Source organism: Bidens hawaiensis, unplaced genomic scaffold, assembly GCF_021521415.1.
Source record: "Bidens hawaiensis isolate Kalapana, Puna unplaced genomic scaffold, B.hawaiensis_p1.1 tig00035079_1, whole genome shotgun sequence".
NCBI classification, from domain to species: Eukaryota; Viridiplantae; Streptophyta; class Magnoliopsida; order Asterales; family Asteraceae; genus Bidens; species Bidens hawaiensis.
Genome location: NW_027496104.1, coordinates 90,142 through 114,696, shown reverse-complemented (window position 1 = coordinate 114,696; position 24,555 = coordinate 90,142). Strand labels below are relative to the sequence as shown.

Here is a 24,555-nt window from a genome sequence, read left to right as displayed (position 1 = left end):
TCCAACTTCTTGTAAATCAACCGTATTTATGAAGATTTGTATGTTGAATGTCATCAGCCATTGCATAATAAGAAATAATGAAGATTTAAGAATTGCTTGTATAAAAGTATATTTTAAGATAAGATATAATTGAAATTTTCTTATGATTTAGCAAGTTATTATAAACTATTACAATAGATTATCAATATTCAATTATTTGAAGTCATTATTATCTAACATGAAAGATATACAGGAAACAAAAACTAGACTTCATCAAAAGTCGACATGTGACAACCCAAGTTACTTATTTGTTATAATAAGATTATCTAGCCGTATGCAATTTTAAACGTGAATTACGTCTTTGACAATCTTGGAACTGTGTTTTGTAGCTTCAACTAGTCAGTTTGACCCGGTAGCTGGTGGTGAGAAGATGACTGTGATGGAGTGTCACAATTTCCCGAAAACATTTTCGTGACGAAAGATGAGGCAGTCACCAAACTTTTAGGCCGTTACGTTTCTAGTACAAGTGAGGTTAGTTTTTGTGTGAATTTTGTAAATATGTATATTTTACTAATAATGGTGATTTCCATAGTATATTTTCTTCAAACACAACCATGGTTATTGGTTAAGGTTACCAAGGATACCTGACCTGGGACTGTACCGATTAGACATATTTGGTTACCTTAATTTTGAGGTGAATGCGGGTTCAATTGATTTGGGTAATAACCGAAGTATAAATATCTTAACATAAAAGATCCATATTTGGTCTAGGCCTAAACTAAGACCAACCCAACTTCTAAAAGACCGAGACTGGTCCACCCTCCGTCTTCGGTTTTGATTATCCGACACTTCGGGTTGGGTTTCAACCCGAAACACCCGGGGTGATCATTACTTCCATAATCAATGGATGATATGGGATTCACAGAAGGTCCAATTTTGTGTTTATAATTGGGATAGTCGTTTATGCTGTTCTTGGCTGAAATTATTTTTTAAATCTTTGTTTGTTTTAACATTTTTTTATCAATTAATCATGCGGTGGTTGAAAATTTATTATTGGTATACCTTTTCTTTTGGACAATAAATATATTATTTACAAACCATTCCTCCCTAGTGGCCTAGTGAGTAGGGGTGTCCAAAATACCCGAACCCGAATAAGCTAATTAGGGTCGGGTTAAATAGGGTCAAAAAGTATTAATCAGGTTATTCGGGTTGACCCGAATAACCCGAATTGCTAATATGGTCGGGTTTCGGGTTTATTTTTAGAAAATAATCGGGTTTCAGGTTAACCCGAATAACCCGATTGGTGATGATATTTTACTTCAAATACATCAATAAAAGTGTAAAATAAGCACTAAAAAGTCAATAATGAAAGTTTATAGATGAGCTAATTATTCTTCTACTTGTTCATGAACCGTTAGACTGGAAGTTCTTTTAAAATAAACGAACGAACATGAACAAATGTTTCACTCGTTCATCTATGTTCTGACACTCGTTTATGATCATTCATTTACGTTTGTTTACATTCTTTCATGTTCGTCCACATATCAATAGAAAACTATTAAATATTATTTGCATTTAGAAATTATATCACCATAATATGTTTATATTTTTGTTCATTTAAATGCGTTCATTTATGTTCGTTTATGTATGTTTGCGTTCGTTAATGTATGCACATGTTCCTTCAAGTTCGTTTATCTTTGTTTAATTGTGTTCATTTATGTTCGTGAACTGTTCGTTTAGATTTTAAATGAACGATCATAAAAAAACACGAACATGTTCATTTTTTAACGAACGAACATGAACACAAATATTTGTTTGATTAAGTGTTCGTGATCGTATTCGTTTAAAGTTAAACGAACAAACACGGGCATGCCATTGTCATATCCGTTCGGTTCGTTTACAAGCCTATATGTGATTATAAGATAATTACTTGTGAAATAAATTGAAAATTGAGTGGAATGAGAAATTTTGCAACCCACGAGTTACAAACATAAAAATCAATTTCAAATTATAAAGTAACATGGTCAACCCGACTAACCCGAAACCCGACTAACCCGAACCCGACTAACCCGAACCTAATAGGGTCGGGTTTCGGGTTAGATATTTTTTAAGAAAAACCCGACTAACCCGACCCGATGAACACCCCTACTAGTGAGGATTTGAAAGTAAACCACATTTGCTACCACATCAAATTGTGTGTGTGTGTGTGGTGAGTGGGGGGTTATAGGTTACATAAATAACAAAAATTAAATTTGTAAAAAAAACCTTTGTACCTAGAAATAGGTATATATTTCATAGAAACAAAAGTGTATAAATAAACAGCTTCTATCTATTTATATTACAGTTTTTTCAGTACCTAGGTGCTAAAAACAAACAAGGGCAAATCAACATTTGTTAAAAGAGTGCCTGTGGAAGTATATGCTAAAAACTTAAAACGCACAATTTCCACATTTGATAATATATATATTTATTAGTTTTTTCAGAACCTTTTGTTTTGTAATATTTGTAACTTTGAGAGGGAGGGAGTAAAAGGAGGATCTTTGTAACCATTGTATGTTCCACCTTATCTGTCTCATATTCACAACCTTGTCCTATTTATCTCAACAAATTAGTCCAACTAAAAAATCTAAATGGTTGTCTTAGAGGTAGACACCATGGCTCATGAACCCCCTAATAATGATAAAGTGGCTCAGCCACCCCCACAAAACGCTTACCCGCCATCCGGACCATATCCGAACCAACCGCCACCACCCGGCTCGTACCCTGTGAACCAACCATATCCACAAGGGCAGCCGCCTTACGGCAATGAGTACCAAGTGCCACATGATGGAAAGGAGAAAAAGAAGGATAAGGAACATAAGGACAAGGAACATAAAGATAAAGACAAGGACAAAGAAAAGAAGAAGAAGAAAAAGAAAAAGAAAAAGGAAAAGGAAAAACGCGAAGGAATAGTTGGAGCTTTGCTTGACATTGGAGCTGGAGTCGGGGCCGCTTTACTTGGAGTAGCACTAGGAGAAGAAGTTGGTGGAGGTAGCTCGAATTCGGACTAGGGTAGGGTGGTGTCAAAAATGCATTGTGACTAACTAATACCCGCTACTAACACTATAGTTTTATACTTTGTACATGTACACAACGAGATTGAAAAGAGTTGCAATATGTCTCTGTCCATATTATTTGTACAAAACCTACGAATTCATAGTGCTTTCTTAAATTGATTTAAAGTACAATCACTATATATATTGATTACGTTTCCAAAAATATCGTAACATTTAAAAATAAGAAAAAAAAGTTGTATTAGGTATCATATTTGAGGAAACAAAAGACATGTCTGTCTAATGATTCGGGTTAAAAGTTGTTATAAAATAACTATTTAGACATTGTTTTTGAGAAAAAAAAAGTCACATGTATAAACTGTTAAACTTTTAGCAGGTGAATCAAAAACACGAACATGAGATTTGATCAACACACGATCGACTCTTTTATTAAGAAAACGACTAATGAGAAAAACTTAATAATTTAACTAACATAATGAACCTAGGGTATATATAAGCCCACGGTTCCAATCCTACACTAACTCAAATACATAATTTGAATCCAAAACAAATAGGAATAATAAAATAAAACTAACTTATCTAATAATAATAAACTAATTATTATATTAAACATTCTTCGAGATTCTAGGAGCCTCCAATCTTATTTGGAGTTGGACATGTTTAACACTCCCTCTCAACACCAACCTTCATCTAACCGTGACACACACGAAGCACTTCGACTCTAAACAACCCGCGACTCAACACAACAGGTCACGTCTTCCGACATCAGCTCAAATGTTGAGTTTCAACACTCCCTCTAGATTCATACTTGTTCCTTTCAGGTCTTTCACAGCCCGCACGCTCGTATCTTTTTGGACTTGATTCTTGGACTCATCACACGCCTTCACATGAAGTTGCGTCTCGTTCGGTTACTCCTTAATCCACACAAGATCTAGGACATATTCAACTTAACTCCAAACAGCCTTATTGCATGTCGTGACCATCTTCGGTGGTCTCCTACGAACCCACTGTTTGTACAAACTGAAACCGAAACCGAAACCATCGAACTCGCTGTCTTCTATTTTGACGGCCCCAAAACCATAATTATGTGGCCATTTTTTAGCCACCGGTTCTAGCTCCGTAACTCATCCCTCGTTAACTGTTGTTGCCATGCACGTTACAATTTGGTTCCGAAACCGGACCTCGAACATCTGATGTTGTTGTCTCGTTTAGACAGCCCGAAAACGCTACCACTCGGACTGTTGGGTCATCGATCCAACCCATTAAACTATCCCGACAAACGGAGATTTTATCATCCCGACACACAGAGATTTTATCATCCCGACACACGGAGATATAACCATACCGACACACGATCATGGCACAACATCATTGCTCGACACACGGAGATTTAACCATCCCGACACACGGTGACAACACGTCATGACTGGAACCCTTTTAACTCGACGAGCACCAAAACAAAGTTGACACACAACCTCGTTGCACTCCGTTATACCGGTGGACCCGAAGCACCTTGTAACCTATATGACAGCCCGTTTCCGTTGTTGCTCGAAACCTTTTTTTTATTGTTAAGGCAGCCCCGTAACAACCTCTGATCCGCTGTCAACTACTACTGGAACCTGGATACGTTTCGAAACCTAGACACACCCTCGATTGGATTCTCTATTTTAAATGAACTAAAACAGTCAGTCATCACTTCCTTCGACTTTGAGCGGTTCAATCACTAAACCCGACAAACAGGTCGCTGCTCATTCATGATCGGAACCCCGAACACACCTTAAATCAGAAACTTACTCACCTCGATCAGAACCGGGGGAACACCTTTGTTCGATCGGGAACTTGCCGCATTCAAAACTCGGACACACCTTAAAAAAAACTATCGCGATCGAAACACGATCGGAAACTCACGACAATCGGAACCTGAAGAGCTTGACCAGGATCTTTTCTTGTGGTCTGGTTCGATAGGATCACAACAAAAATTTAACTTTGCGGGGTTGACTTTTTGATAACCAATAAAGTATATGAATGATGGATAATATGTGGTTGCAATTATCCCACGAAACACAGAATTGGAAAACATGTGGAGTTTTGAATTTTGTTCACACTTAATACATGGAGGTGGCAACAACACAATTCAGTATGTATGCAATATGCATGCATGTATGTTTGTTCGCTTGGGTGCTTGCTTTTGTATTCTTCTCCGGCACCTTCAATTGGTTTCTTCGTGCAACCATAAACTGGATACCTCTTGTTCTTGATCACTGCCCCAACGAACTGGTGCAGCAGCCTAGAGGCTGCTGCCTTCTTTACTCCACGTTACGACTCTCAAAACGGCTCTCTTTCACCAAGCTTTGATACCACTTGCTAAACTTTTAGCGGGTGAATAAAAAACACGAACACGAGATTTGATCAACACACGATCGACTCTTTTATTAAGAAAACGACTAACGAGAAAAACTTGATAATAACATAATGAACCTAGGGTATATATAAGCCCACGGTTCCAATTCTACACTAACTCAAATACATAATTTGAATCCAAAACAAATAGGAATAATAAAATAAGACTAACTTATCTAATAATAATAAACTAATTATTATATTAAATATTATCCGAGATTCTAGGAGCCTCCAATCTTATTTGGTGTTGGACATGTTTAACATAAACCACATTTAAAAAGAGGTATCACATCTAAAGTAACACATGTATTACCTTTGTTCATATAACCTAATTGCTAATTTCTTGTACATAATAATTGTCAATATTAACAAAATCTTCTATAGGTCCTTCAGATGAACGCCCAAAATATCTTGTAAAGTTACCACCGTGATGTGATATAATATAGATGAGCTAAACCAACTACATTTGAAAACAAATTAATAAAAATTGCATCGGAACTTAAAATGTTCAAAATTACTTCAAAATCGATATACGAAAATGGCAACTTATTGGTAGAACACTTCAATCTCTTCTTGATAAAATAGGGGAAAATTACCTTCATGGCCTCACGCTCAAAGCGTTTGTGACGACTTAACGGACAAAGTGAAAGAGCGTTAGACTAAAGGACAAGAATAAATTTTTCAAATAAAAGACAATGAGTGTGAAAATTAAAATAAATAATCCATTTTCCAATTTTATAAAATAAAATAAAACGATTAAATGTTATGGTTATTGTTTTTCGTTCATGTCTTAATTTTTTTTAGAAAAATGAACAATTTAATTTATCATTGTTCATTTATGTATATACCCTACACATGTGTATGAAACTAAACATGGATGTACAATTTAGATGATATTTTTATTTACATAACTTATGGATCCCCATGAAGAAGCACAAATTTAAAAGAAAAAAATAATGGACCACTGATAACAAATATTTAAAGGGATTAGTTTTCTTTGTTGTATTCTCGCGATTATTTTAAAAGGATCAAAATGCAAAAAAGCAAGAGATGCAACCATGAAGAGTCATGAATACCAACGGTTGAACGTTAAAGGAATCCATAAATGTTTTAACGTAAAAATATAGGCTACAAATTAAAAAAAAAATATATTAACTCGCTATATAGATAAGTGCATTATATTTCGGGTGGTTGCGAAAGTTGGAGCCTTGGAGGCATCATTGCAAGGCACTCAGTTCAGCATTTATTAATTTTTCTAAAAAAATTATAGCAATAATATGCACGAATGGAGATTTAAAAAAAAACTTGATTATGTAGTATAACATTTTGAAAAAATATTAAAATAATAACGTATATAAAAGTTCTTTGCATTTTATAAATGATAAAAGTACAAAATTTTATCAGCGATGATTTTTACTCATTTTGTCTCCCTCAGCCACACAAATCATTCACCTAGCGACTGGACGTATTGTATGCGCCAATTGCCATTTAGCTAATAAACCGGTGAATATTGAGGTTTCGCAAGCGGTACTTCCCGATATTTTATTTGAAGCAGTTGTTCGAATTCCTTATGATACGCAACTGAAACAAGTTCTTGCTAATGGTAAAAAGGGGCTTTGAATGCATGGGATGTTCTTATTTTACCAGAGGGTTTTGAATTATCCCCTCCCGATCGTATTTCCCCCGAGTTAAAAGAAAAGATTTCAGAGCAATCGCCCTAATCAAAAAAATATTTTTGTCATAGGCTCTGTTCTTGGTCAGAAATATAGTGAATTACCTTTCCTATTCTTTCCCCAGACCCCGCTACTAAGAAAGAGGTTCACTTATTAAAATATCCTATCTACGTAGGTGGAAACGGGGAAGGAGCCAAATTTATCCTGACGGGAGCAAAAGTAACAATACAGCTTCTAATGATACATCATCAGGTATAGTAAGCAAAATCCTACGAAAAGAAAAGGGAAGGGGGGGATACGAAATAACCATAGCGGATGCATCAGATGGAGTCAAGTGGTTGATATTATCCCACCGAGGCCATAACTTCTTGTTTCAGAAGGGGAATCTATCAAATTGGATCAACCATTGACAAGTAATCCTAACGTGGGCGGATCTGGTCTGGAAGATGCAGAAATAGTACTGCAAGATCCATTACATGTACAAAGCCTTTTGTTCTTCTTCGCATATGTATTTTAGCACAAATATTTTTGGCTCTTAAAAAGAAGCAGTTCGAGAAGGTTCAGTTGTTCGAAATGAATTTCTAAACTCGCGCATTTATCGACATCAAGTTTTTAAAAAGAACCAAATTCTTTTTAGTAATTATGATATAAAAAAGAAATTAGAAAAGCTTTTTCTTATACTATTTTTCTACGAGATGCCGGTAATTCCTTGTACCATATTCCTAGCCATAGTATCTAGATTGTAGAGTTCACACACACTAACCCACAACTTAAGAAAATTTAATTGTTTTTGTTTTTGTTTTTAAAAAATAGAGATTGTTTGGATCTTTACATCTTAAATGACTCAAAAACAGTTTTGTTTATTCGAACCTAACAAGTTTGAAATGTGGTCCGTCTTTAATACATATAATGGAGTCCTCTTGGCACCAAACCATGAGTCAAAAGTTCCTAATCTATATTACATTATAATACATATAGACAACCTTTCACCTCTTACTTTCTCTCTCATGAGACGCTTGTATATTTAATGTTGGACTGAATGCTACCTTCAATTCCATTAATTGCTTTGTCATTACCAGTTGCTTGAGTCATTGAATCTTTCATTCTAATACATTAAATCTATATTATAATTCATTTTCTTTCATTTGAATGCAACACATGAATACTTTACCCTTTCTATCTACCCGCTATTGAATCCCAGATCCATTTCAATTGAAGCCTACTTTAAGACCTCATCTTCAATTCCCAAATCACATCTACGGATTCTAGGGTTTGCTTCCATTAGTTCACTTTCTTATATAAAAGGTTTTCCTTTGATGTATAAACGCATCGACCGAATTTCTATTGTATCACGCCGCAACGCGCGGGCTCTCCCACTATTATCTATATTACATTATAATGCATATAGGCAACCTTTCACCTCTCACTTTCTCTCTCATGAGACGCTTGTATATTTAATGTTGGATTGAATGCTACGTTTAATTCCATTCATTGCTTTATCATTACCACAAACATTAAGGAGATGTGCATGATTTGCTACATCTTGACTTAAATAAAGCAATTAAAGTCATACGATAAACTTGACGGGTACTATAACACAATAAATTCCTATAAGTAACAGTATTATGGTCATATTTCACAACCGCAGCAAAGCGCGGGCTCTCCCATTACTGATATTTAATACATATAATGGAGTCTTCTGGCTGCCCTTCCCAAGTTGACAAGTCTAGTGTTAAAATTTTGTTCAATTATTTCGGACTTCCCAAGTCTTTCTTTGTTTTATATTTTTGAACAAGCTCGATTTGAATTTGAAGCAACTCGATCATCCCTCAAGGTCGGGTTGAAACCACCATCGTCTCAGACAAGTTACAAATGGTTAGGTTTTCAAAATTGATGTTAATAACTCAAAACTAGCTAACCAAACCAAAGTTATAACGTTCACCATTCACAATTTGCACGTAATAAACTAAAAAGAAAGAGAGAAGGAAACACAGAGTCATAGCTTATTAGCTAGCAAGCTTCAAAAGGTACACAAATCACATTACACCATCATCCAAAAACAACAATACCATAAGAAAAAAAAGGCCACAACATGAGGCACCAAAACATAATAAAAAACATATCTAACGGTCTCATCGATTTTTCTTTCCCTCATTTGGTTAGTGGGTCTAATATTCACTCCATTCCCTTGTATTTATTTCAATCAAAAACTCGATGATTCTTTTTTCTTTTCTTTTCTTTTTTTCTTCTTGTTTTAAAGAGGACGGTAAGGCACGTAGCCAAACATGTTTGTCACATTTGTAACCACTTCATTGCACTTTGTCAAAAGGCTTAACATTTGATGTGATATATCCACCTTAGGTACCACCACCGGAGGTGGTGGTGGTGTTTTTGTAGCCATTATTTCACCGCCCCCATAACTTAAAGAAGGCGGTGGCGGCAATCGTGGCGGTGGTGCTAGCTGTAGTGTAGCATAATGCTTAGGTTGTTGTGGCGGAGGCGGTAGTGGTGGTCTAGTGGATTGAGTGGTTGAACTAATAATAATAGGACTAGTAGTAGGAAGAGGAAGAAGAGGAGGCAATGGATTAGAAGATTGAAGAACAGCCTTCTGAAAATTCTTACTATTAACATCCATTGTTGAATGAGAAGAAGAAGAAGATTTAGAAGACAAAGAAGATGCACCATTCTTGTTCTTCATTTCATTCTCTTCCCCACTTAACATAAACTTTACCCGCCCCCTGCCTCCACTACCCGCTGCCTCTTCCCCACCAGATTTCTTCAAAATCGAATTCAGCTGAACATTTTGTTGGGTTTCTATGGATAATATATACTTAGTTAACCATTTAACTAGTCACAATTAAGGCGGAAGCGAGATATTTACAAACTAAACATATCTATCCAAATGTATATATATATATATATATATATATATATATATATTACAAGTTTATATGATATGTGTTCATGAACAACCTAGTTTATTCATGTCATAAGATTACCAATAATCTATATGTTAGAAACCCGAGGCAAGGATCAAGTAATACGGAAAAACTAAACTATCAAAGCTTGTAAAACTTACATTCTTAAACCTTTAAGAGATGTAGTTGATGGTTGAAGAAGATGATGATGTTGATGCTAGACTTTCAAAGGAAAATCCTCAAACGGAATATACCCCGAGCCTCCAACACACACCGAGCTATGTTAGGGAGCTTGAACACCAAAAACCGAGACCCGAGCCTCTTCCTTTTTGTTTGGCCGATAACAAGAAGAAAGAAAAGAAAGAGTGGTGTGGTTTTTTTGTTTACTTGAAAGTTACTTATGATCTTGATCTTTTTCTTTTTATCATTACTCCATCAAATCCAAACATGATGTTAGGTATTTTGGTCACTTAACCCATACCAAATGCATGACAAGATATTGACCAAAATCATGGGGTGTGGGGCCCACCCAAAACCGGCCCCAAATATATTTATATATATATATTTTTTTTATTTATTTATTTTATACTTTATAAAATATATAAACACCCCATCTTTTATAAACCATTTTATAAAAGAACACATAGTTAAATAATCATTCCAATAATAATTATTTGAATAAATAAATTAACCAATTAATTTATTTAACACTTTCAAGTAAGTATTCAGAAACCCGATTTTCTGAATGTATCGTGTTCTGTATTTGTCTCATAGATCTTATCTTAACAAATACATAATTGGTGTGTGTCTAACTCGTTATTGGGTATGACCCGACTTGGATCAAACACAACTAGCCACATTAACCTAATTATGTGTCTCGGGCATATGGTTTTCCAACAATCTCCCACTTGCACGTGACTCATAAGAAGTTAATGCTAATGGTGAATACCGCCTAACAACAGGTCACCACCCCTAGTGTGTTTGATTAAGTGCCATTCAATAACATCATCCCCTTTAAGTCCATACTTGATATGATATAGGTAAGTCTTATCATTATATCCCTTTGTTACTAGATGTCCTGTCAAATCGAAGAGACACAGAGTGATCATTCTCTCAATGATTTAACTTAACAGGCCTTAGACATCTAAACTCTCAACACATAAGAGGAACAAATTCCATCTTGACTGCATACATCCTCGTTGACATCTCATATGATATCTGAGCTCTTTCTTACACGTCATCGTGTTACTGAAATAACAAAGAAGAGAGTCAAGATATCAGACTTGATGAAAAATCAGATCCGATATGCATCTCAGGTCAAAGGACACAATGATACTCGCCTTTACTCAAGGATTACTTATGATCAGTTGCACTAACTCCATGCAGTGACCCTTGAGAGCGGATCATGTCCAATATTTGTATCCCACAAATATCTATGAACCTTGGTGGCAAACCTATGCCCTATATTCATTACATGAATATCAACCAATCCGGGTTCATAATAGTCTTAACTTCATACTTGTTCCCACAAGTATGATCGACTACGGACGTTTAGAACAACATAAGTCATTCATGGATTAAACATGCAAATATAGAACATAACTCATTGAATAATTAAAACATAATTAATTTTCATGAGATACCCATTACATTCGTTCTTATACAAACACTAAATACAGATTAAATCCACTCACTAGAATACCGAAGTCCTAATGCACAAACATGACCCTCATGCTTTGGCCTATCGAGGAGCTTCGTGAGTGGGTCCGCAATATTTTGATCGGTATGAACTTTATGAATACATATCTTTCTCTTTTCAACTTCATCCCTTATGTAGTTGAATCTGCGCTCAATGTGCCTCGTTTTCTGATGAGCACGAGGCTCCTTGATCTGTGCAATAGCACCTTCATTGTCACAGAATATCTCTAGGGGCTCCTGAATGGTAGAGATAATCCCTAGATCCATGATGAACTTTTTCATCCATGCAGCCTCTTGGGCTGCCATTGAAGCGGCGATGTACTCAGATTCTGTAGTGGATAACGCGACAACATCCTGCTTCGAACTCTTCCAAGAAACAGCGCCTCCATTCAAAATGAAGACATATCCCGACTGTGACCGAGAATCATCTCGGTCAGTTTGGAAACTCGCATCCACGTAACCCTTTACGACGAGTTCCTCTTCACCAGACCCATATATTAAAAACATATCCTTAGTCCTTCTAAGGTATTTTAATATATTCTTGACAGCCATCCAATGACTGTCACCTGGGTTGTGCTGGTATCTACTCGTTATGCTTAAAGCATACGAGACGCCCGGTCTAGTGCACATCATTGCATACATAATAGATCCTATTGCAGAAGCATAAGGAACATGCTTCATCCTATCCTGCTCTTCCTTAGAGCTAGGACTTTGGGATGAGCTTAACACGGTTCCTCTAGGAATAGGTACCAAACCTTTCTTAGAGTTTTCCATCCTGAACCTTTTCAGGATTTTATCAATGTATGCACTTTGATTGAGTCCGATCAATTTCCTTTGTCTATCCCTGTAGACCTTTATTCCCAAGATATATGTCGCTTCTCCAAGATCCTTAATTGAGAAACGACTACTTAACCACGCTTTAACGCTTTCCATACTTGGTATATCATTTCCAAATAAAAGTATATCATCGACATACAAAATAAGGAACATGACTATACTCCCACTAGCCCATTTATACACACACGCCTCATCACCGTTTTGGACGAAACCAAACGCTTTGATTTCTTCATTGAAACGATGATTCCACATCCGTGATGCTTGTTTCAACCCGTAGATTGATTTCCTTAACTTACATACTTTGTCAGGATTAGATGGATCGACAAAACCTTCAGGCTGAACCATATGGACATCTTCCTCAAGATATCCATTAAGAAAAGCGGTCTTGACATCCATCTGCCATATCTCATAATCAAAATGAGCTGCAATGGCAAATAATATCCTGATCGACTTAAGCATCGCGACCGGCGAGAAAGTTTCATCATAATCAATCCCTTGAGTTTGCGTGAAACCTTTTGCTACAAGTCGTGCTTTGTAAGTATCTAAATTTCCATGCATATCGGTCTTCTTCTTGAAGACCCACTTACATCCAACCAGTTTGGAGTTAAGTGGACGATCAACCAATTCCCAAACTTGGTTATCGTGCATAGATTGCATCTCGGCGCTCATGGCTTCAAGCCACTTGTCACAATCAGGTTGTGACATAGCATCTTTGTAGGAGATCGGTTCATCCGAATCGACCAAGTAGCAATCATCCACGAGAAATCCATATCTCTCGGGAGGTTGACTAATCCTACTAGATCTGCGAGCAACGTGTGTATGATCAACCATTTGATCACTTTCAACATCCTCGTGTTGAAAACTAGTATCGACCAATTGTGTATCATCCAGTGATTCTTGAACCTCTTCAAGTTCCACTCTCTTTTCACTAGGTCCTTCCATAAGGAACTTAGTTTCTAAGAAGTATCCTTTGCGTGAAACAAACACCTTTTGTTCACTGGGATCATAGAATATATATCCTATATCATCCTTTGGGTATCCTATGAAGATACACCTGATGGATCGAGCCTCAAGCTTATTTGGGGTGTCACGTTTAACATAAACTATGCATCCCCATACCCTTAAATATGAAAAGGATGGAACCTTTCCATGCCACACTTCATAGGGTATTCGATCCACCTTTTTGGTCGGGGCCATATTCAAAATACGAGCCGCTGTAAGTAGCGCATATCCCCAAAATGATGGTGGTAGTGAGCTTCGTGCCATCATTGATCGAACCATGTCCAACAGTGTTCGATTCCTCATCTCGGATACTCCGTTATGTTGAGGAGTACCAGGAGGAGTGAGCTGTGAAATAATTCCACAATCTCTAAGATGACTTTGAAAAGCATCACTTAGGTATTCGCCTCCTCTATCGGAGCGGAGTACCTTGATTGTTCGGTCGAGCTGATTTTGTACTTCATTTTGAAATTCCTTGAACATTTCAAAGGCTTCATGTTTGTGTTTCATTAGATACACATACCCATATCGACTAAAATCGTCGGTAAAGGTAATGAAGTACCTTTCACTATTCCTACTAGTGGGCTTGAGAGGTCCGCATACATCCGTATGTATGATACCTAACAAGTCCTTAGCCCTTTCATTTGTACCTTTAAAAGGTTCTTTGGTCATTTTGCCTTGAATACAAGATTCACACTCATCAAACGAACCTAACTCATTTGTTTTCAAAAGACCATTCTTTTGGAGAGTATTTACACGATTCTTGTTTATGTGTCCAAGACGACAATGCCAAATGTAGGAATCACTCAAATCCTTTTTGAGTCTTTTAGTGGAAGTTTGATATAATGAGCTATTTGAGGTATTGTCATGAACCAATTCATAAATACCGTTGTTTGGTACAGCTTTAAAATAAAAGATACCATTAGATGATACATGCATTTCTGATTTTACAAATTTAAAGTCAAAGTTACATTGTCTAAGAAGGTGCACAGAAATAATGTTCCTAGTCAAACTAGGAGCATACAAAACATTTCTCAAAACAACTTCCAAACCACTTGGAAGCGATAAAGTAAAGTCTCCTCTAGCGACCACGTGCACCCTTGCACCGTTGCCCATGAAAAGACTCACTTCGCCCTTCTTTAAGTCTTCATTCCTTTTGAACCCCTGCAACCAATTGCAAATATGAGTTCCACATCCGGTATCCAATACCCATGTGTTAGAAGAAATAAGATTTAGCTCAATATTAATCATAAAGACATTACCCGAGGCATGCCCCGCATTCCTCTTGTCTCTTAGCTCTTTTAGGTAGACCGGGCAATTGCGTTTCCAATGTCCGGTCTCCCCACAACCAAAACAAGGATCATCCTTATGACCCCTCGGTTCCACAACCTTTTGTTTCTTTGCCATAACCGGTGATTTGCCCTTACCCTTAAGATGCATAGGAGGACCCTTTCTTTTTGCTACCTTAGCCTTAGGATTGGGTTGAGATCGATTCTTGGATCTACCTTCATTGATCGCAAACACGGGTAAAACCCTTTTACCCATGCTCGCCTCGGCTGTTTTAAGCATTGAGTGAAGTTCTCCAATGTTTTTGTCCCACCCATTCATGTTATAATTTAACACGAAAGTGTCGAACCTTTTCGACAAAGAGTTAAGGATCAAATCCGTTGCTAACTCTTTTGAGATGGGACAATTGAGCTTGGCGAGGCGATCAATGTAACTTTTCATCTTAAGTACATAAGTTGAAACTGGTTGATTATCATCCATTCTACATGCATGCAAGGCTCGAACCGTTTCGAACCTTTCAACCCTCGATTGCTTAAGGAACATTTCCTTAAGTTGAGTAATCATGTCGTACGCATTATGGTTTTCGAAATCCTTTTGGATTTCGGGAACCATAGTCGCCAACATGAGGCATGACACTTGAATGGAATCTTCCGTGTGTTGGACCCAATTCATATATTCGACCTCACTTCCCTCTTCCGGTTCATTGGGGATAGGTGTTTCCAAAACATGATATAATTTTTCTTGTTTTAGAACAATCCTTAAATTTCGGAACCAATCCGAAAAGTTATTGTGGTTAAGACGGTCTTTAGCGAGAATAGATCGGAGAGATACGTTTTGGACGTTAGGGATTATGTTGTCGTCGACGTGTGCGGCCATCTGCAGAATTTTAATTAAGTTCATTTTAGTGTTTTACATATTTTAATTATTAATACCCTTTTATATATATACCAAATATAATTAATAATTAAAATCTAGAATCCAACGATAAACCCGACTCCGGTTAGGTGACCTTTTTCCCATTGTCGGTTTATCAAGGTAGTTATTCATAACAATTGCAAACCCTTTTGCAACTTCTAGAGTTTATGGGACCGGTTCGAAATCATATTTCGTGTCGGCATGTTTATCCCATCAACACCTATTAGACCCCATGCTTGGGTGACCCTCTTCACATGGTTCTAATTTAAGTCGTCCTACTTGTATCAACTTGTAATGTTAACATACAAACGGTTAGGTGACCTTTTTCCCATTTATATGCCAATATTACCTCAACATATTAATTTACTCTACGCGGTTAGGTGACCTTTTTCCCACTAAGAGCTTACTAATATGTTAAGCGTTAATACAAAAGGATGGTGTTTAACTTGTTATCCTTAATTTCAAAAGGGATTTTTTTTTTTTTTTGGTTTTAATAAATCTAGTTATAAAACTTTAAATCATGTTCTAACATGCATTTAATAACATGATTATTTTGAAACCTTTTTCAAAATTCTAATTTATAATAAAACCATTTTATCATGGGCGTGAGACGGCTAGTTAATAAATCCATTTTATTAAACTACGTGTCACGTAATTACCAATAATTATTAGAACCCGTTTTATGCTTTGTTAATTAATTCTATGTGACGAAGTTGATATCCTAATATCTAACAACCACATAATCAAACAATCAATTAACAAGCATACACAATTATACTAGACACGAGCCACTAAGTTAGACCACACTTGTTAGCCGAAACAAGTGTGTGTCTTAGGTCCAATCCTAAGGGACACATGACACATGGATGTTGTAGCTCCCACTCGATCCCGCATCCAAATGCTTCGAGCATCTTCTTCAACCCCGTTGTGATCCATTGGGCTTGAACTTGGGCCTTAGCTTCCATAAGCTTCCATTTGGGCTTAATTGGTGGGCTTAGGTCCTTTTGGGCTTGAATCCCCTTAATGGGCTTGTGAGACCCATTATCACCATACCCGGCCCAATAAGGCCCAAACTTCCAATTTTGCAATCTTCTTTAAATTTACATAACAAATGTCCTAATACATTTTTTTCTATAAAATAAAGATATTACAAATAAACTATTTATTACATACCCATATGAATAAATAATTACAAAATTGCCCCTAATTAATTATTACAAACCGAAACTTTGAATAATTAATAACAATCACAACAAACATCCATTTGGTCTACGGCTCGGTCTAGTTTTAACAAACATAACCCGTTATGTCTTAGGAACCCGTTCCAAAACCCCTTGACCTTATCGGGCCTAGCCCAACCCATTTGGGCTTGACCCAATAACTTGATTATGGGCTTCGGCCCACATGTGCAAAACACATGGGCTTCGGCCCAATGAAAAGTCTAATGGGCTTCGGCCCATTTAACCAAAATGGGCTTCGGCCCATTTAACTTTCTTCCCTCCTTTATTTTTCTTCTCGGTTAACCCATTAACCTAAAGAAGTGGGCTTCGGCCCAATCACATCCGAATTGGGCTTCGGCCCATGAACTCGGTTTTATATATATATATATATATTTTTTTTTTGAACAAAGCCAAAAATAATAACAAGATTAAATACAAAAAAAATCATGCATGTTTATTTTTGTATAAAATCTTTCAAGGGGAAAAATATAAAACCGAAAACCCGAAGCTTAGTTTCCCGTATCCCGGCTCTTGATGCCATTTGTTGGGTTTCTATGGATAATATATACTTAGTTAACCATTTAACTAGTCACAATTAAGGCGGAAGCGAGATATTTACAAACTAAACATATCTATCCAAATGTATATATATATATATATATATTACAAGTTTATATGATATGTGTTCATGAACAACCTAGTTTATTCATGTCATAAGATTACCAATAATCTATATGTTAGAAACCCGAGGCAAGGATCAAGTAATACGGAAAAACTAAACTATCAAAGCTTGTAAAACTTACATTCTTAAACCTTTAAGAGATGTAGTTGATGGTTGAAGAAGATGATGATGTTGATGCTAGACTTTCAAAGGAAAATCCTCAAACGGAATATACCCCGAGCCTCCAACACACACCGAGCTATGTTAGGGAGCTTGAACACCAAAAACCGAGACCCGAGCCTCTTCCTTTTTGTTTGGCCGATAACAAGAAGAAAGAAAAGAAAGAGTGGTGTGGTTTTTTTGTTTACTTGAAAGTTACTTATGATCTTGATCTTTTTCTTTTTATCATTACTCCATCAAATCCAAACATGATGTTAGGTATTTTGGTCACTTAACCCATACCAAATGCATGACAAGATATTGACCAAAATCATGGGGTGTGGGGCCCACCCAAAACCGGCCCCAAATATATTTATATATATATATTTTTTTTTTTTATTTTATACTTTATAAAATATATAAACACCCCATCTTTTATAAACCATTTTATAAAAGAACACATAGTTAAATAATCATTCCAATAATAATTATTTGAATAAATAAATTAACCAATTAATTTATTTAACACTTTCAAGTAAGTATTCAGAAACCCGATTTTCTGAATGTATCGTGTTCTGTATTTGTCTCATAGATCTTATCTTAACAAATACATAATTGGTGTGTGTCTAACTCGTTATTGGGTATGACCCGACTTGGATCAAACACAACTAGCCACATTAACCTAATTATGTGTCTCGGGCATATGGTTTTCCAACACATTTGACACCGCTCCAACCAAAGACGCTGGCGCTCGCTCCTCCGGGTGCTCGTCTTTCACGGCTTTGACCGGTTCAGCATCAGACCCAACCTCCTTTAGTGAGCACTTTACACCCGTGTTCCCAAACAGACTGCTACTTCCTACCACGAATTTATACGCCGCTAGCGCGTGAGCCTTGTGTCGGTAAACCACCCGACACGCAAACGTGTTCCAGTATATCCGTGTACCCGAATGGTCCATCGGTCCGAACCGCGCGAACCGAGCTTTGAGTTCGTTGGTGGACGGTAAAGATCCGCCTTGTGGGAACTTTATCATTAACGAGGTTGGTTCCAGTGGGGCCCGCTGTTCGGTTCTCTTTAACATCTCAGGTCCCGGTTTCTTTAACGTCTTAACGACCGGCTGCTTGACAGTTGGTTCATCGATTTTCTTAACTACCTTTTTGTCCTTGGTTAATGTTCTGATTTCACCTACCTTTTTCTTCTTTCATGCAGCCATTTCTTCTTGGCGGTCAGACGGCCCCCGTTTTCGCCCACCTAAAGTCGGGTCATCAGGTCTAACTGTAGAAACAGGTTGTGATTTGACAGGCATCACTCCGGTTGCATTCTCAGAAGGTTTATTAGACCGGTTATCGTTTCCGTTACTGTCATCATCATCGGGTGTTTGGGACGAGGTTAAGCTTTTCTGAAACACGAGTGACCGGAACTTTATAAAAACCTGTCGGGTTTTAACAAGTCTTCCTCGGTTCATAGTATGGAACGGGTTGAGTGCAAGTAAAAGCAAATCACTGAGCACAAGTGGAAGCTCGGGCTCATTATTGGAAGTATGTGAAGTAATGGGCTTATTATCATCGGGCCCCTGTGGGCCTGGGCCCACCAAAGGAGCCTTGTTTGTACCATCTGATATCAACTGTTCTTTCTTTATCTTCTTTTTCTTCTTCTCACTAGAGCCCGGTTCAACAGGTCGTTTGGCGATCTTCTTCACCTTTTTTGGCCCGTTATCTGCGTTTTCAGCCTGTTTGTCAGTTGCTGACCTGTCAACTACCAGATCCGAGCCTGTTTTTTTGTCCTCCATTTGTGAATCAATCGTTTTGCCATCATTGTTACTAGTTTTCAAACCGGTGTCTTCAGATTCAACAATAACAGTCGTGTCTTCCATATTTGCATCTGAATCTTTTGAAACCGATTCATCATGTGTTGTTGAGGGTCTCTTTTGAAGAACATAGTCACCAGCAGGAACTGCCACGCCATCCTCGATATGCTCAAGCTGGGACGAGGGTGTTACTTTTTTTTGTCCTTTTTTGGGTGCGGTTTTACCTCTTTAGGCTCGTCTCTTCGTTTGAACAGATACTTATCTTTCTTTGATTGGTCTTTGGGTTTATTGGGCTTTGCATAACTCTTTCCTTTGCCTGATGTGTCAGCAAATACCTGACGACCACTTAATGGGGCTGTTGAAATAATAACAGATGTGAATTAGAGACATATTGAAACTCTAAATTTTATAGATACCAGCAAGTGTATTGCAATAATAATAAACCAAGTAGGGACGTTTAAGCTGCATATAACTATACAAGGAATATAATCTGTTGGAGATAATGATTTACTTTTCTTGTGTGCCTAGTATCTTTTTTATGGTCTTGTACTGTAAATTTTGGTAAGATATAACGTAATAAGATATTTAAGCCATAACTCCATCTGTATTCAGTACAAGTAATGTGTTAAAGATAGGCCTTGGTTTTAAAGATAGAGAGGCGCTTAGAATCCTACAAACCGAAACACAAGATAACAATTTCTACTTGCTTAAACCTTAAACACCCACGAGAAATAATCAACAAATTAAATTTACACTCCTTATCTCTCACTACAATACTACATGCGACAAAAAAGCTACTTACAACTAAAATGCATAAGAAAACAAATTGTGCAGTCTAACTACCAAAACTCACAAAATGTTAACTTCTATATTTTTCAACCTCTCTCTCTCTCTCAACCCTAACAAAGTTCCTAGACACAAAGGCCTGATCTGGCGCCTAAGGTAAAAAGCGACCGCCTCAAGCCGCTTCACGAGACCAAAGACACCTCATGTCCTCTGAAAAGATTTCCAGATCGCCTCCAACAGAACCATACTTTATATAACGCCTGAACGATTTTTGTTAATACTAATCCCTCATAATGCAAATAAGAGACTATTAGACTATACACTTGTCGTATTAATTTCACCAAGCCCAAGAATTTGTACATAACATGGACACATTAATTGTAAAAGACTGAACTAACGTTGTATTAATTTTTTTTTTGTTTTTGTTTTAGTTATAGAAGAGAGTAAGGCATGAATTTGTGTTAAAAATGCATCAATTCCCAAAATTAACCAACATCTGTTATCTTGTATAGATTACCACCAAAAGATAAACTATACCACGAAAATTTCTTTGTTGTAAGATATAGCCACTTTTACATACACAAAAACATGATATAATACATAAGAATCTAGTAAACAAACAACAAATAGAACCAATCAATTTAATCATGCTCTTGGTTTTAAATTGCGTGATGCGCTCCAATGCGTTTGGTCCCAAAATCTGAAAAATTACTAAAATTCCAAAACAGGCGTAAATGTTTTCACATTCTTGTTGTCTCAACAAACTAAATTCAAAACAAAGGCATACTAATATGACAGGAAGCTAAAATTCACACTTTACCCCTTCTAGATCATGTTGCTTGCATCATAGTGCATTATGTATGCATCATGAAAATACAACAAAACAAGTGAGCCAAAGCGCTCTCGTCAACAAAACACGCATTATGCGCATAAAAAGCGCATTTTAAAACCAAGATCAATAATCATGTCATTCATTGCTTTTAAGATCCCAATAAACAAGTTGTTTGTTAAGAGCGAAAAGGGATCAGCCATTTGCAATAAACAAAGAAAAAAGAATGTACATGAAAAGGAAAAACACAAACCCACAGCTTATAGTCTCATATAGTATATGCATTAATACCTTTAGATGGCGTTTTCCTATGATCCTGTTCTTGAACTGATCCAGATGACGGACGAGCAGAATCATATCCAAACGCCTGCGCATACGTCTCGTCAAACTCCTCATAAACCGCCCGTCTGTAAGAAACAACCTTAGCCTTATTCTTTACAAAATCAATACCACCATTCACAAAATCAATACCACCATTCACACCACCCATCGGTTCCAAAGCCAACCTCCTCACAAAATCAACAGCCAAACTGGGCTGAAAACTTTCCCTTGCTTTCCCAATCGCATCAATCGAGTACACAGCTCCCGGCTCATAATCAGCCACATCAACAGCATAATACCCTTGAACATCAGTCTCCCTAAAATTCTGCTTACTTCTACACATACAAGACAACCAAGCGCGCTCCTTCTACTCACCTCATCCATCGCCTCCTCAACAGCCTTGACAAAAGGTTTGGAGTTGGTTTGTTTCGACTTCTCCGCATAATTTGCATCAAACGGGATAAGCTCCGACGGATGAAACCACCCATAACTACTATCACCAAAGAACGCAACCAACAAAAGGCCATCTCGCTTCAATCTCCTTACCGACGGTGTTGCAAATTTCTCACAAATAATATGACCCGGCCACCAAGGATGCGACTTCACTTTTCCCCAAACCATATCCCCAACTTCAAATCCATGAGCAGGCGACATTTCCAGCAACGACCTATCCTCATTCACCACGCTACCACCACCGTTGGCCGCAAACTCATCAAACTCTGAAATCATAGAATCATAGACGGTGGATTTCAATTTCAAATCTTTCTTCTTCTTCTTTTGGACTCTCTTCTTCTCAGTTTTCAGACGCTTTACTACACTCGACACCTCGCTGTTCCTATTATCTACATCGCTAACGTTTCCTCCAGCGGAGACTGACACACTATCCATACTGGCATCCGCAGGTGTGGAGCTAGGGTTTGTAGTGTCTAAATCTCCTAGTGTAGGTTCTGATTCTACGCTAGGGTTCGTAGTGTCGTCCATCATCACAACACTAGCCCTAGAAATTAAAATTGAAATTGAAAGGTGATTGAATTCATGTATGTGTGTACCTTGCTTAGAAGAATCGATAATGATTGAAGATCGACCAAAAATGATGGTGTGTGTGTGTGTGTGTGGTTATTGAAACCCTAATTACGAGAGAGAGAGAGAGGATTTCACGCTCTGGAAGAAGACACTAATTAATGTATATCTCATTCAACAAATTACATTTTTGATACCTCAACTATTGTAATTATCATTACGTAACTTCATTTTTTTCTAGTGTAAGTAGGATGACATTCTTTTCCCCGAATACCTACATCCATACTTATTCACTGCATATACATGTACTCGTTCCTGCCTATTCTGTACGGATATCGGTACCAAGATTTTAAGGTTTTGGTATTCATTACTTACAAGTATAGATACGAGCATTTCAGTACTCGGTACCTATTTTGATTATGGTTTTTATTGGGATATTTAACACTCAACTTGTGAGTATCACCTTCAAGTGGTACCCGTCGCGTACCAGTTCAAGGCTTCAAGCCGTTACCGTTTGGGTATTATATTTTATTGAATACCGGTACCTAGACCAATTTAGTATGTGTTACCCCGTACCGGTATTGACAAAGTTTAGTGGAGATTTAAAAAACAAAATGATACCAAAACGAGTAAAGAAAATCGTGTATAAAAGTTTGTTTTTTTGATTATGGATTATCTTTTATTATGGAATCATATAGTTTTGGGTTATTTTGAAATGCAATTGTATTTATATGAAATTACATTGTAAACTATTTGACCCGATTGAACTCCTGGTACAACCCAGTTCAACCGGTTATACCATTTTTTACCCTAATATAGTACGAGTTAAAAACTATTTTTTAAAATATTGATCGACACCATTATCCATAACTAATTTGATCATCAAGAAGTGGACCTGGTAGATGAGTTGGGTATGGAAACGGGTTCGGGTATGACCGAGTATTAAAAGTCAGGTATTGGCAATACCCAGGTTGGGTATTGAACATGGTATTCTAAAACCTGGTATTTAAGCACCTATTTTCGGGTATTGAATTCCCCCCCCCCTGTTTTCGGGTTTTTTTTCAGGGTGTTTTTCGGGTCTATATTTAGTTTTTTAAGGGGCTGCACCTTTTTGGGGTATTTTTTTCGATATTTTTCGGGTATATATCAGGTATTTGGAAAACCCGGTTTTGGGTATTGGGAAAACCCGGTTCCGGGTATGGAACCGATATAGATTTTTTGGTACTAACAGGTAGTGGTGAGCAAATTAACCGTCATAGTCGTTAACTGAACCATAACTGAACCAATATTAACCGATAACAAACATAACCAGTGGGTAGGTTTAATGAATTTTTGAAAATCGCCAAATATAGGTCGGTTTTGGTTAAACATAATTTCAAACCCGTCATTACCAAACCACCCTATTTACATAACTGTTAATTGAGAAATAGAGGTTTGGAATTTGAATTAATGCATTAGCGGGATATTTTTAACTCTTTGGCTTCAATAAACACGTCGTAGTACGTAACCTATATCTTTACATGCCATTCAAAAAAATATCTCTACCTAGGGATGAGCTTTTTTTCCCAAATACCCATACTGTACCCGTACACGTACCTGTACCCGTACCGATTTAGCCTATTCGGTACAGGTACTCATTTTTGTTGAATTTTGGTACATGTACAATCGGGTACAGGTACGGGTACGGTATGCGTAAATTTGGTATTTTGTACCTGTTTGGTGTATATAAGGTTTAATTGGGATTCTTCATATTTAATATATCAAATAAATTCTCCAACCATGTTTTTATTGAACAAGTACCAAACGTTTCTACAAAATTAAATAATATAACATCCAAGACTCGAACCAGCAAACAAATCACTTAAAGTTGGCGACCGAATTAGGGTTTTTCAATACTATCTTATCATTAAATTGATAGCCAATTTGGTACATGACTAATTTGGTACTCATCACGTACCGATACCCGGACTAAAGTTGTTTGTTACTTGTATCG

The 24,555-nt window shown here is 37.1% G+C and overlaps 1 pseudogene across 1 annotated transcript; it reads right to left on the bottom strand.

The window, feature by feature from the left end:
- Window positions 1-9,064: 9,064 nt before the first annotated feature.
- LOC143587017 (PWWP domain-containing protein 1-like) lies at window positions 9,065-22,680 on the bottom strand (annotated as a pseudogene). The gene is made up of 3 exons (XR_013144804.1): window positions 21,513-22,680; window positions 18,518-19,961; window positions 9,065-9,899 (listed from the first exon to the last, which is right to left on the bottom strand). The product of XR_013144804.1 is annotated as a PWWP domain-containing protein 1-like (transcript).
- Between the last annotated feature and the right edge of the window lie 1,875 nt (window positions 22,681-24,555).